Raw genomic sequence first — 9,968 nt, 5'->3', positions numbered from 1 at the left:
TACAGATGAGGTAACTGAGGCCCAGAGAAGTTGTGACTTGCCCAAAGTCACAGAGCTGACAAGTGGTGGAGCCGGGATTCAAACCCATGACCTCTGACTCCAAAGCCCGGGCTCTTTCCACTGAGCCACGCTGCTTCTCTGACAATACTTGACAGTACTTAGAGGAGCAGTGTGGCTCAATGGAAAGAGCCCGGGCTTTGGAGTCAGGGGTCATAGGTTTGAATCCCGGCTCTGCCAATTGTCAGCTGTGTGACTTTGGGCAAGTCACTTAACTTCTCTGTGCCTCAGTTCCCTCATCTGTAAAATGGGGATGAAGACTGTGAGCCCCCCATGGGACAACCTGATCTCCTTGTAACCTCCCCAGCACTTAGAACAGTGCTCTGCACATAGTAAGCACTTAATAAATGACATCATTATTGTTATTATTTCTTGACAATAAAGAGCTTAACAAATACCATAATAGTAATAGATATACAAATTATCCTTTTCCTCCTCTGTAAATCATTTTGTTTCAGTTTCTCCTGCTAGATTCTAAGTACCTTCAGGGCAGCGGTCATGTCTTTTACCTCTATTTTACTCTCCCAGTAACTTTGTCCCTGCATATAGGGGGTTCCCAATAAAAAAAAGTTGATCGATTGAACAACTGTATAAGAGAAACACTGATGCTTTCCCTCTTAACCCCTTTCTTTTTGCTCTTCCTATGAAGAAACATTAAAGCTCTTAATGTCCAGGCCCCCACAAGACCCCAGCATCCCATATTGGAAATTAAAATATTGAAAAGTCAAAGTTGTTCAATAGAAGAAGTCACCTATTCTTAAGTTGGGGGCATGAGAGGAAGTGACAATATGTCGTCAATCAAAAAGACCTTCATCAAGTATTAAAGAGCACTTTGGATCTCCAAGCCAGGCAAAGGCAGATTCTCCTTCTACCGTCTTCCCAAAGTGGTCCTGGAGCCGAAACACTGTGAAATCCCAGTTGTCAGACGGCTTATGAAATATCTGCGATCTAAGTTTGGACCCTTTGTGATGACAGGGAGAAACAAGAGGGGACAAATTGCAGCAGTAATGAGAAAAAATGATGAAAAGATGGCAGTCGTATAGGCAGGGAATGTATCTGTTCTTTTATTCTCCCAAGCACTTAGTTTGATGCTTTGCACATAGTAAGCACTCAATAAATGTGAATGAATGAGCTTAAGGTTAAACTAAAAAACAGCTCAAGGAAGGAGTAGTGATGTAGGGAAGGTCATGATGGTAAGGGAGCAGTCGTGTTGAATCCAGCTCCTTATCCTCAGGAGTGAGGACTGAGCCCCTTACTTCCTCTCCTCCTCGTCCCCCTCTCCATCCCCCCCATCTTACCTTCTTCCCTTCCCCACAGCACCTGTGTATATGTATATATGTTTGTACACATTTATTACTCTATTTTACTTGTACGTATCTATTCTATTTATTTTATTTTGTTAGTATGTTTGGTTTTGTTCTCTGTCTCCCCCTTTTAGACTGTGAGCCCACTGTTGGGTAGGGACTGTCTCTATGTGTTGCCAACTCCCAGCCCTATGCTCTTTCTATTAGACCTCGCTGCTTCACCAGTTATTCATGCAGATCTTTTATTCATTGGAAGAGAGACGGCATCGCTTTAAAAGGAATAGAAGTTGCCCCGATAAGCCCATAAATTCAGCTACATTATACGATAGCAGTGTGAGAATTGTTTTTGTACTTTTTTCAGTATTTAAATTTTCCACTGGCTTGTGAAATAATTACAATGCACATATTTCATCCCCATTACCAATAATTGGAGCAGTTCATGTAGGTCAGGAAAAGAATATGCATTTGATGAGTGAGTAAGAAATAGAACAGTAGCCATCCTTCATGACCATATATTCGTCAATGTCTATAGGGGGCAAACCAGGTACAAATCCAAACTATAATATGTGTGCAATGTGTTATTTTAAGATGATACTTCTGCTAACCCAAAGTCACTGTCTGGTAAATTCAACAGGTAGAATAGTGGAGAATTTTAATTATGGTCCCGTTTTACAAATGGGAATGAATAATGCTGCTTTTTTCGCAAAGTTTTCAAACATATTCATAAAACCAAGTTCTCACTGCCTCTCCCCTTGTGCTATATTTGAGCATCATGTGTGACAGCAACTGTAAAACAATGCAGAATGGAAAACAGGCTGATAATTCAGGTAGGCTACTTTGATACGCGTTCCTGAATCTGTTCGATCGCGATTTTATTTGGAGATCTAAGGCCTTTGGAGGGAAAATCGGGAGAAGTGAAATGTACCTGATGAAGGATTGACTGCATTGTTTAGCGCCATGGTTAATCAGTTCTCCCATGAGCCAGACTCAGAAGAAGAATTGTCAGAGGGTCAGCCTGAAGACCATGAGCAGGGGAAAGGAGAAGATTATTTCCTCATTGCCCTCACTGAAATGTACCTTTGTGCTGCAGAAATCTTATTGGGTCACTATCACAAAGCTGAGAACCCATCACTCCAGCCCCCTGAAGAAGTATGATAACAAGAGAAGCAGTGTTGCCTAGTGGATAGAGCAGGGGCCTGACAGTCGGAAGGATCTGGGTTCTAATCCCGGCTCTGCCACTTTTCTGCTGTGACTATGAGATCACTGTTGGGTAGGGACCGTCCCTATATGTTGCCAGCTTGTACTTCCTAAACACTTAGTACAGTGCTCTGCACACAGTAAGCACTCAATAAATACGATTCAATGAATGAATGAAATGGTGTGTGACCTTAAGCAAGTCACTTCACTTCTCTGAGCCTCTGTAAAATGGGGATGATGACTGTGAGCCCCATGTGGGTTAGGGTATGTGTTTGTATGAATTTATTACTCTATGTATTTTATTTGTGCATATTTATTCTATTTATTTTATTTTGTTAATATGTTTTGTTGTCTGTCTCCCCTTTCTAGACTGTGAGCCCACTGTTGGGTAGGGGCTGTCTCTATATGTTGCCAACTTGTACTTCCCAAGTGCTTAGTACAGTGCTCTTCACACAGTAAGTGCTCAATAAATATGATTGATTAATCATATTTTAATGTACCCAGCACTTAGTACAGTGCCTCCTATCTCTCCCCACTCCAGCCCATACTTCACGCTGTTGTCCGGATTCTTTTTCTACAAAAATGTCAAGGCTGCATTCCCCCACTCCTCAAGAACCTTCATCGGGTGCCCATCCACCACCACATCAAACAGAAACTATTTACAGTCATTTTTAAAGCACTCAATCACCCTGCCCCCTCCTCCCTCACCTCACTACTCTCCTACTGCTAACCAGCCCACAAACTTTTTCATTCATTCATTCAATCATATTTATTGAGTGCTTACTGTGTGCAGAGCACTGTACTAAGCGCTTGGGAAGTACGAGTTGGCAACATATAGAGACGGTCCCTACCCAACAGCGGGCTCATAGTCTAGAAACTTTGGCCCCCAGTGCTAATCAAATCACTGTACCTTGATCTGGTCATCTTGCTGCTGATCTGTCACCCACACCCTACCTCTGGCCTGCGTGCCCTCCTTCTTCATATCTTGCAGACACTTACCCTCCCCTGTTTCAAAGCATTATTGAAGGCCCATCTTCTCCCAGAGGCCATCCCTGACTAGGCTTCCTTTCCTCTTCCCCCACTCCCTTCTGAGTTACCCTGACTCGCTCCCTTATTCATTTCCCTGCCCCCTGAACCCCACAGCACTTATGTACCTATTTGTAATTTTATTTATTTGTATTTACATCTGTGTCCCCCGTTAGACTGTTAGCTTGTGGGTCGGTATTGTGCCTGTTATATTGTACTCTCCCTAGAGCTTATTACAGTGCTCTGCACACAGTAAGTGCTCAATAAATACGATTGACGGACTGAGTCAGGTGACCTGGATTGTCCAGCTCCACACTGTGTGACCTGGGCATGAGCTTGTAGCCTTTCTAGACCTTAGTCAATCTCAGCCCTACCTTCCTACCAGGGATGCTTGAAGACAACATAACATCTTGGAAAATGTTTAGGAAATTAAGGAACTTGAAATTCAAGCTGTGATTCACTAAAATTTCCATAAAAAGATTATTTTGGGGCGATTAGGGGCCAGTCCTCTCTATCAATAGCTTCAGCTATTGTTCCTTCCACTACGGTTGGGGCCACGTTAGGGAAAACCAGGGCCAGGTTCAGAATGGTTTTGGGTTTTTTTCGCATAGAGGCAGAGTGGTAGAAGGTCAGAAATTTCTGAATAATTTTCTGAATTTTATGACTTTTTAAATTTTCTGAATTATATTAGCAACAGGCAGTTACACAAAGGGTGGGTTATTGAGCCTGGCCCGGCCCGGCCAGGCTTGTCATGGCTTCATTCATTCATTCAATCGTATTTACTGAGCGCTTACTGTGTGCAGAGCACCGTACTAAGCGCTTGGGAAGTACAAGTTGGCAACATATAGAGACGGTCCCTACCCAACAACGGGCTCACAGTCTAGAGGGGGGGGAGACAGACAACAAAACAAAACATGTAGACATGCGTCAGTACCTTCAAAATAAATAGAGTTATAGCAGTATACACATCATTAATAAAATAGAGTTATAGCTATATACACATCCTTAATAAAATAGAGTGGTAAATATGTACAAGTAAAATAGAATAATACATATGTAAACTATATACAATAACAATAATAGTGTTGCTATTTGTTAATAATAATAATAATGGCTTTTGTTAAGTGTTTACTATGTGCCAAGCACTGTTCTAAGCGCTGTGGGGTATACAAAGTCATCAAGTTGTGCCACATGGGGCTCACAATCTTAATCCCCATTTTACAGATGAGGTAACTGAGGCCCAGAGAAGTTAAACGGCTTGCCCAAAATCACACAGCTGATGAGTGGCAGAGCCGGGATTAGATACCATTATATAACCAATTACAATAATAACGATCACCTTTGTTAAGCTCTTACTAGGTGCCAAGCACTGTTCTAAGCTCTGGGATAGATGCAAGGTGATCAGGTTGTCCCACGTAGGGCTCACAGTCTTCATCTCCATTTTACAGATGAGGTAACTGAGGTCCAGAGGAGTTAAGTGACTTGCCCAAAGTCCCACAGCTGCCAATTGGTGGAGCTGGGATTAGAACCCATGACCTCTGACTCCCAAGCTTGGGCTCTTGCCACTGAGCCACACTGCTTCTCTATCCCCAGAAAGTTATCAGGGGAGGCTGTCCTTCCGGCTTCCCCCCTCCCCACCCTGCAGACCATAGGAGAAGCCAGAGGGTGCGGGGGGGGGTCACACCACTTGTTTGGTTTTGTTGTCTGTCTCCCCCTTCTACCCTGGGAGCCCGTTGTGGGGTAGGGACTGTCTCTATCTGTTACCAAATTGTACTTCCCAAGCACTTAGTACAGTGCTCTGCACACAGTAAGCGCTCAATAAGTACGTTGGAATAACGATAGCATTTATTAAGCACTTACTATGTGCAAAGAACTGTTCTAAGCACTGGGGAGGTTACAAGGTGATCAGGTTGTCCCATGGGAGGCTCACAGTCTTCATCCCCATTTTACAGATGAGGTCACTGAGGCACAGTGAAGTGATTTGCCCAGAGTCACACAGCTGACAGTTGGCACAGCCGGGATTAGAACCCATGACCTCTGACTCCCAAGCCCGGGCTCTTTCCACTGAGCCACGCTGCTTCCCTTAATGGAATGGATGAATGGGTGAACAAAAGTGAGGGCAAATATACATTTTAAAAGGTGTGCTAGACTAGGGTCATTGGGACAGAGACAAGTATAGAAGACTGGTTCTAGAGTGGTTTAAATTCATCCTCCATGGGGATCAATGGCACTATCGCCCTTTCACCCTCCCCAGGATCCGGGGGATAAAGTATTTCCTCTTCCAGGGTCAGAAAAGGAAAACCGGCACAGTAAGCAGACATAGTGCTTGGGGTCGTTGGAAAAGTCCTATTATTACAACCCAGCCACAAGTTTTTTTATGTTGTTTTTTTTAACATTTAGTATGTTTCAAGCACAGCTCTGACCACTGAGGTAGATACAAGTTAATTAGGTCAGACGTAGTCCCTCTCTCACAATTATAATAATAATAATGATGGCATTTGTTAAGTGTTTATGTGCAATGCACAAAGGGCTCACAATCTAAGTAGGAGGGACAGCAGACATTGAAACCCCACTTTTACTGTTGAGGAAACTGAAGCACAGAGAAGTTAGTGACTTGCCCAAGATTACACCAATGAAGTGGTAAAGGCAGGATTAGAACCCAGGTCCTCCAACTCCCAGACCCATGCTTTTTCCACTTAAGCCATACTGCCATTTCCCGCAAAGATCCCCAAATCCCTCCTCACGCTCCCTTCTCAAAAATCTCCCCGCCTTCTCTCTGCAGTGTTAAGAAGTGACAGTTCCTGAGGGGAAGATTGAGGTGACTGTCCCCACAGTCACAGATTTTGATCTGGTTTCCAGCCATGGCCATGCCAGTTTCCTGACAAAACTCATTCATTCATTCAATCACATGTATTAATAATAATAATAATAATGGCATTTATTAAGCACTTACTATTTGCAAAGCACTGTTCTAAGCACTGGAGAGATTACAAGGCGATCAGGTTGTCCCACAGGGGGCTCACAGTCTTAATCCCCATTTTACAGATGAGGTACCTGAGGCCCAGAGAATAATAATAATAATAATAATGGCATTTAATAAGCGCTTACTATGTGCATAGCACTGTTCTAAGCGCTGGGGAGGTTACAAGGAGATCAGGTTGTCCCACGGGGGGCTCACAGTTTTAATCCCCATTTTACAGATGAGGGAACTGAGGCCCAGTGAAGTGACTTGCCCGAAGTCACACAGCTGGCAATTGGCAGAGATGGTATTCGAACCCATGACCCCGACTACAAAGCCCGCTGAGCCATGCTGCTTCTAAGAGAAGCAACGGACAGCGTCCACACAGCGGACAAGTGGCAGAGCCGGGGTTTGAACCCATGACCTCTGACTCCAAAACCCGTGCTCTTTCCACTGAGCCACGCTGCTTCTCTAATTATTGAGCGCTTGCAGAGCACTGTACTAAGCACTTGGAAAGTACAACTAGGCAACAGATAGAAACAGTGTGTCCAAGCAGGGTTGAAAAGACCCCAAATGATGACTTTTGGGACTAATAGCTCTTTGGAGCATCTCCCTTTCTAGTCTCCACCCTCACCAAAATTCCCTCCCTCAGTGAGCGACTGCATCTCCGTTCGGGACTACAGAGATTTTGTATTTGGAAGATTTCAAGTCTTTATTTACATGGAATCTGTTGCAGGTTAACATTTTCTTTCTAAAGGTCAGCTTTCAACAGAGCCAGCATCTGCTTTCTTCTTCTGTTGATGCAACTTAGAACATCATATGCAATTTCAGTCGTAACTCGATTGGAAGTTAGGAGTTTAGCTTTACTGTGTGGGGGAAAAAAGGATCCCCTTGGTTTCTCCAAGCAGTGTCTCCCATGGCTTAAATGGCACTCTGGAAGCAGCCTGGTCAGGAGTAATGGAAAGGTGAGAGGCAGCGTGGCTCAATGGAAAGAGCCTGGGCTTTGGAGTCGGAGGTCATGGGTTCAAATCCCGGCTCCGCCAATTGTCAGCTGTGTGACTTTGGGCAAGTCACTTAACTTCTCTGTGCCTTAGTTACCTCATCTGTAAAATGGGGATGAAGACTGTGAGCCCCCCGGTGGGACAACTTGATCACCTTGTATCCCTCCTAGTGTTTAGAACAGTGCTTTGCACATAGTAAGCACTTAACAAATACCATCATCATCATAACTCGCCACAGAAGCAGTGCTACCCAATGGAGAGAGCATAGGATTAAGGATCAGAAGACCTAAATTTTAATCCCACTCCATCACACGTCCGGTGTGACCTGGGGTGAGTCACTTAACTCCTCCGGTCCTCAGTTTCCTCATCTGTAAAATGGAAGTAAAATATGAATTCTCCCTTTACCTTAGACCCATGTGGAACAGGGACTGTGTCCGATCTGATTGTGATATATCTACCCCAGCATTTAGTGCCACATTGGCACACGGAAAATGCTTAATAGATACCACAGTGAATATTAAGAGTCAGGGAAAAGCCGTTAAAAATGAAAATACATGCAGCAGATTTTAGCAACTGGTTGGAGAGAATTTATTGGAGTAATATCTGGGGTTCCACAGTAAAATCAAGGCAACCTACTAAACCAAAACCAACTAAAAGGGCTCATGCAAGCTTGGAAGGCAGAATAAACCATTTTAAAATACAGAGAAGCGCAGTCCCCAACTGCACATATAGCAGCAGAAGGTTAGGAGAACTCTACAAGCAGACAGACCAGCCTGGAAGGCAACGATACAGAGAAGGCTTGCTCTCCTTGCTGTGATTTAATGAATATTTTGGGACGTGGATAACCTTTGAAATCATTTTAAAGGTCCTTGGCAACCAAGCTGCAGAGACCACAGTGAGCAACAGAGCTACATTTTTCTGACAACTTGCAAGAACTAAGAGACTTAAATCAGTGCCTGAAAAATTTGCATTAGGGGAGAAATATAGATTTTAAGATTCAGGACTGGATTCTTAGAGAAAGGTGTGTCATCTGGTTGTGCAGAAGTGTGGAAAGTGCCTTTTCTACTCATTTGTCATGGATGGGTTCGGGAGAGGCCTGTACAAAGATTCCTCCAATTGTAGCGATCGTGGTTAATGTGAGATGATTTGTAACATAACTTAGAATGGTATAAAAAAGAGCAAATGCAACCTGCCCTAGTTTACCATCTCAGTTAAGGAATAAGCCTACAGTATTCATTCATGAGCATAGGTATTGAAACTCCGAAATTGAGTATTTTCTCTTGTGCAATGACTGAACCGTTAATGCAGTTATTAGTTGTGCTTGTGATAGCCCAACTTATATTTCCAAGTTTCATTAGAAAATGTGTGAAGTTCATGATCTCATGAATATGCTGCTGCTTTTTGAGGTTGTAGTCATCAATTTATAAATCAAATATAGAGAAAAATAGAATGTGGATTTGTTGGTATTATGTGGGCATCCACCCGGAACTATTTCTAATTTTATAATCGTGCTCCAAATATATAGTAAACGAGCAGTGCATTTTCACTAGACTCTATCTTTTTTATACATACCAACGTTGATTTTTATCATTAGTGAATATGTCACAATGATTAGGAAATGGTTTTGGATTCGTGTAAAAGAAAAACCATAAGATGGCACTGACTCTTCATAGGTGGTCAGAACTTGAAGATTATTATTTCGAAAGGTTTGGATTGTTCTATTGCAGAAACTTAATATCCAGTGGAAACACATAGTACTAGGTGAAGTTTGAAAATCAGCAAAACTTCTCACTCAGCGAAACTGAAAGACATAGACAAATTAAGTAGTATCAGCATAAACAAATTAAGTGGTGTCGGCACCGATAGATTCATCAATGTAAGTAGCATTGCGAGGCCTTTATGTGAATAAGGTCTAATTAAGACCTTCTAGGGCCCCTGCTTTCTTATTTGGTATCTTTACAGTTCCAGGAGCTCAGTGTGAAAATCATCCACGAGTTTTTTTTTCCGTTTTTTAAATAGCATAAACCCATATCACAATAGAAAATGAAAGAACAAGAGCTAAAGCAATCAGCATGGATAATTTTGTGTTCAGAAGAAGAGCAACAATAATGAGAGACATTTATTTTGTGTTATGGGGAAAGAGATTATCACAACAAGATACAAGATAGGAACATCTGCTAACCCTACAGATATATGTTTGGTTTGCATGTGGTTTATCTGATTTCTAAAAAAAAAAAACAAAACATTTAAAAGATCTGTCCTTCAGATTGTTGTGCCTGTGGATTACAGGGGTGAAGGCAGTTTCACAGTTTTATTTTATTTTATTTTATTTCTAGTTTCTCATTCCCATTGGAGAGAGAGGTGTTACCTAGTAGTTAATTGTAGGATGATTTTTTATTTGATTATTTGTTATTGAGAAGTAAC

Source organism: Tachyglossus aculeatus, chromosome 10, assembly GCF_015852505.1.
Source record: "Tachyglossus aculeatus isolate mTacAcu1 chromosome 10, mTacAcu1.pri, whole genome shotgun sequence".
NCBI classification, from domain to species: domain Eukaryota; kingdom Metazoa; phylum Chordata; class Mammalia; order Monotremata; family Tachyglossidae; genus Tachyglossus; species Tachyglossus aculeatus.
Note: the sequence above shows the minus strand (reverse complement) of the source record.